The sequence below is a fragment of the Rhincodon typus genome, chromosome 4 (genome assembly GCF_021869965.1).
Source record: "Rhincodon typus isolate 14 chromosome 4, sRhiTyp1.1, whole genome shotgun sequence".
NCBI lineage: Eukaryota > Metazoa > Chordata > Chondrichthyes > Orectolobiformes > Rhincodontidae > Rhincodon > Rhincodon typus.
In genome coordinates this window covers 13,111,910-13,117,909 of record NC_063335.1, presented here as the reverse complement: position 1 = coordinate 13,117,909, position 6,000 = coordinate 13,111,910, and positions in this window count along the sequence as shown.

The following is a 6,000-nucleotide window of genomic DNA, read 5'->3' as shown; positions in this document are numbered from 1 at the left end:
TTCAGATTGGTTTCACAGGTCGGCGCAACATCGAGGGCCGAAGGGCCTGTACTGCGCTGTAATGTTCTATGTTCTATGTAATGTTCTATGTTCTATGAAGGAGTACCAGGGACTTTGGTAGGTGTATCCAGGCAGACTTCTTGAAACAATATGTAGCATAGAATTCCTAGAGATGGAAGTAGGCCATTTGAGTCCACACCGACCCTTCAAAAACCATCCCACCCAGACCTACCCCCTACCTTAACCATGTAACGCTGCATTTCCCATGGCTAATCCACCTAGCCTGCACGTCCTGGTACACTATGGGCAAATGACCATGGCCAATCCACCTGACCTGCACATCTTAGACTAAGCTCCATCTAAATTAAAGGTATCTCCAGCACAAAAAGTTAATGTTCCTGACAAAATGATTCACACAGAAGGCATCCTGACAGAAGGATTCAGCAAGAAGGCGTTCCTGACAGAAGAATTTGTTGGAGAAGACACAGAACACTCCAGAAGACATAACCTGGTTGTAACTTCAAGAGGCTAAATTCTAATCTTTTTACTTAAGTTTATATAAGTGGGATTTGTATTTGTTGCAACAGCATACTATTATAATCTTGTTTTATTCAGGAATAGTTAGTAGTTGGAAGGGGTTTATTCGGTTTGTTAACAGTTTAGTTAGTTTGTTCACTGTTACAGTTAGATAAATAAATTGTTATTCATTGATTATAAAATGAGTGTCAGAGATTTATTTTATTTAACCACTCCTTTATATCAGATTGGGGCTCTTTTAACAGATTATAGGGTGTCTTGGTTTTAGTTGTCAGAGCGGGGGGATCGACCTATGCTTTATAACACAAGGATGTTCACAATGTTCCAGCTATGACATTAACATCACTGTTGTGTTTTCACCTTGCATTTCCAACAGTTTGCTGCACAAATGTAGTGTGATCTGATAGATGAAGAAAACATCTCATTTTCATAAGGCGACCACTCTGGCTGTGTCTGGTGCAATATTTTTCATTGGTAAATATAAAGAGCTCAGGTTTTTTTGATTGTTTATTTCCTGATTTTTTTTTTATTTTATGATTGTTGCATTGAGGAAATTCATTATTTGTTACAGGATGTGACCATACAGGACAGCAAAGTCTCAGAAGTGTTTCCTTAATTTCCCCACCGTTAGCGACCATGCCTTCGGCTATCTCAGTCCTAAGCTTTTGAATTCTGTCTTTAAGATATTCTACCTTGATTTCCTCCTTGAAGGCAATCTTTAAGATCTCTCTACTGTCTCCTTTTTGACTCAGTGTTAATTTTCACCTGATTACACTCCTGTGAAATGCCATGCAATACCTTAATATGTTATAAGTGCTATATAAATACATTGCAGTTACTGTTGACGTAGTTGACCTCAGTCAGGTCAATAATTACACTGTGAATTTCGGTGATGCTGAGCCCAGGAAGAGTAACTTCAGCCTGTGCTCTTAATCCTCATCGCCATCCAGTGGTCCCTTCCAAAAGTGCAGCTCTGTGGACATCTTTCACATACTTAGAATTACAGCCTTTTTATTACATAATTTTACAACATAATATGTGAAGCCAAACAATTCTGTGATGGAACATACGTTCAAATACTCACTGGCCAACGCTGGCCAAACAGAAAAGGCACTACTCACAATCAGATGGTTGGACCACACTTATAACGCTGTAAACAGTTTTGATCACCATGTTATAGAAAGGATATAGAGAAAATTTCAGGAATTAAAGTTTATACCTAAGAGGAAAGATTTGATAGGTTAGGGTAGTTTTCTCCAGAAAAGTGAAGACTGAGGGAGTATAAACTTGGGCTTATCTGACAGTTGTCTTTAAAGTTTTGGCAAAGATCTGTAGCTCGGGTTGTGGGTGAGATTGTTGACTTGCTCGCCGAGCTGGTTTGTTTTCATTCAGACGTTTCGTCACCATGCTAGGTGACATCATGATGAAATGTCTGAACAAAAACAAGCCAGCTCGGCAAGCAAGTCAACAACCTCAGTTGTCTTTAAAGGTTTGAAAAGGCAGAGGTACAGTCGATGATTCTACTTGTGGGGGAGAACAGAACACGACCATAAAGTGCCAGGTAGTCGCTAGTACATCTGATGGAAAATCCAGAAGAAACTTCTTTAATCAGATAGTGATTAGAATATGAAACTTGCTACCATAATGGCCGGTTGAATTGAATAGAATAGGTGCATTCAAGGGGAAGCTAGATCAATACAGGGAGATGCGAACAGAAATGTATGAACTTGAATAAGGCGTAGTGAAGGAGATTCATCTGGAGCATAACGACAGGCTGGGATATTTTGGAACAAATAGCCTATTTCTGTGCAAATAAATATTTTACAACTTTGTCATTTTTACTGACATTCCAGCACAAATGATCACCATCAAGAGACAAAGAGAAAAAGAAGGGAATTGAATTTTCACAAAACCTGAAAGAAAGTGCTTCATGACAAATTAATAAGGAAAACAATGCCAACTTCTTAATATGTTCATGTGATGTAGGCGGCGTTGGCTTAGTTAGCATTTATTGCCCATCTCTAGTAGCCCTTGAGAAGACTGTGGTGAGCTACCTTCTTGAACGGCTGCAGTCTGTGAGACCGAATTACACCTACAGCACCATTATGAATGGGACTCCAGGATCTTCATACACTAACGATAAATGAACAAGTGACAAAAACAGAAATTGCTGGACAAACTCAGCAGGTCATGTAACATCTGAGGAGACAAAATTGAGTTAATGTTTTGAGTCCAGTGACCCTCCTTCAGAACAGCGATTTGGTTCCATCAAAACCGAAGGAACTGTGGATGCTGTAAATCAGGAACAAAAACAAAGTTGCTGGAAAAGTTCAGCAGGTCTGGCAGCATCTGTGAAGGAGAAAACAGAGTTAACGTTTCAGGTCCGGTGACCCTTCCTCAGGACTGATGTAATTCCATGTCAGGATGGTGTGTGATTTGGAGAGGAACTTGCACGTTTTGGTGTTCCCATGAATCTGTTGCCCTTGTTCTTCTAGGTGATGGAGGTCGAAGGTTTGGAAGGTACTGTCAAAGTAACCTTGCTGAGTTGCTGCAGTGCATCTTTGCTGCTATTGTGCATTGATTACGAAGAGAATGAATGTCGAAGATGATGGATGAGATGCCAGTGAAGCTGTGTACTGGATGGTGTCAAGCTTCTTGAATTCTGTTGGAGATGCTTCAAACCAGAGACCTGGAGAGTATTTCATCATTTATACCTTGTAGATGGTGGACAGGATCAGGAGAGATGTGAGGTGAATTACTTGCACAGAATTGCTAGCCTCTGACGTATTCTTATAGCTACAGTGTTGGGCTGATCCAGTTCAGTTTCTACTCACCGGTGACCCTGAGGAGATTGATGGTGGTGAAGTCAGTGATGATAATGCAACTGAATACTGAAGGGAAGTAGTTGGGCATAGCCAGGCATGAGTGTGGCATGGGTACAATTGTCATTTGCCAGCCCAAGCCTGGATGCTGTTCAGGTTTTGCTGTGTATGTATTAGTATCTCAGGGGTCCCAAATGGTGCTGAATATTGTGTAATTATCAGCAAATTGTCCCATTTATAATCTTTGATGGAGGGAAGGTCATTGGTGAAGCAAAGGACTTCTATTATTAACATTACGTGATTTAAATAGCCTAATGTATTTCACCACTGCTTTCAAGTGTCTTAAGTAACCATTGATCTTTCCTTTTTTGGATTCTTAAGCAGCAATACTGTCAAATAAATATCACTGATAAATCTAGCTAGGATGAGTTATGAATATGCATTCCAAATAATTTGAAAATTAATGTGCATGTGTTTAATATCCATCCTAACTTGAAGATTTTGAGTTTAGAGAATTCTGCCAAAAACTCTATAATACAGATACCATGTTCTGCACTCTGGAATACCACTTCAAATTCATAATTTTCATCAAACATTCTCAGTTTGGAGTGATTTTTTAAAATCTGAATTTCTTCCAACTTCCTATTTACCTAAAAAAAACATTATTTTTCTCTCATATATCTATTTGTTTTATTGTGTTACTACTGTAGGTTAATTTTTAGACAAGAAAATATAAATAGGAAACCTTGATTTCTGGGTTGTGAAATTGTTGCTGAGTCAGATGATCTCAAACTACCTCCCTAGATGATTCATGTGTGCTGACAGTTCATGGTCACCTTACCATAATAAACTATAAAATGTAATCTAGTTCCCATCTAGCAATGGGATCTTATTTATGCTGACTATCACCATTATACTTGACATTTTAATTAAAAAAATTAGATTCCAGCATCACAAATTAAAGGCGAACACCTAAACATAAGTTTAAAGAGTCACTATGTGATCAGTGCAGAGGTTTCTTCTGTGGAAACATTTAGAGAAATGTTTAAATTGTTGACAGTATAATAAAAGCTTGAATGTATATATTAGTGATGCCTGTCCCCATATTTGCTATTTTGTTCATAATTAAAATAATTTTTTGAGTACATCTTGTTTAATGGGTTGCCCAGAACTTGAAACTGTACAATATATTTCAAAGTCTAATTAGCTGGTATATTGTTCCTTCAGACTGAATATCCTTGCTGAAATGTAATGAGAATTACATTTTCCCTGTATATCCCTGTTTATCATGCACTGAGCATTATGCATCTTGTATGATAGGCAAAGAGTGACCCTTTCCCACCCCAGCTCATTACAAGGCAAAAGCATGCTATCCACTATACTTAAAAAACAGGTATCCATTACCTACCACGCAATGGCCCTCGTGTCTTTTTGAAGCCTGGTCTCTGATTTTGAGTTTTATATGACAGCCACCTACACAGCTGCATTCAGGAAGACCCTGGTCTTCATGCAGCTAATCAGGTAGCATTTAAAGAATCCACTGCATGTGATGGAGAGTACTATGGAAAGGACAAGCTCTTAAAATAGGCTTAGCTTAATTAGATTCTGAGAGGGATGAGCAGAAACCTCCCAGCCCTAGCATTAAACCATGTTGGACTTTACAGCTGACCACATTCTTCTATCATGACCCCAGTATCCTGCACCCTGCCTCAGTGCATCCTGCACCTGTTGATTTCTTCCCCCACTGGCCCTTTCAATTAATGTTCTTCTCATAATGCCTACCAATGCCAATCACTCCCCTTTCCATATCCCCTCTCCAATACCTACTGATACCCGTCAGTTTCCTTTTGCAAAACACATCAATGTCAGTCAGAGCACTCAGCAAATCTTTATGATCCATGCCATTGTTCGGTCAGTTTCCTCTCAATCCATACTAATACCCCTTCCACGGTCACTAGCATTACCCCTCTCCTGATTCCACTGTTGAGCTTCTCCTAGTCAAACCCCTCTCCAAACCCTGGTTCACTTTTATTACTTAACTTATGTTCAATGCAGGTAATGTAATGCCCCAAACTTCAAATCATCTTCTGCAGTGAGTTACCTGGGTATCTATTAGGTTTGATGATAATGAGGCCAAAAGACCTTTATTACATAATCCACTGGCTGATACCTTCAAACACAGGAGGTAATATTTATCAGTCCTTTGCAACACCAAGCAGGGAAATGTTCAGACTGTGCTATGGTAATGTTTTTATTAGTGAAAAGCCTAATTGCCTTGTCTGGGCTTACATCGAAAAATGACCACATGGCACATAACGAATTTCTTAAAATTGCAGATTTACTATCAGCTACTTTGGAATTTCTGTTGCAATGACAAATATCTGAATGTCTACAAAAATAGTGACAATTAAAGCATTTCCAAAATGCAGCAGTAAAAAAAAACTTGTAGAGAGGAAAAAAAATGTTGTGATAGTACGTGCTTCCACGCAGGCTTTAGGAATGATAATGTATGTAAGTACTGGCTAAAGATGCCCATGGTAATTACTAAGTCATTATAATCTATAATAGGAATTGATTTGAAAGCTTTCCAATACAATATCAAATGGGATTGAAGGCATAGCAAGGTGAAAGGGGGCATATC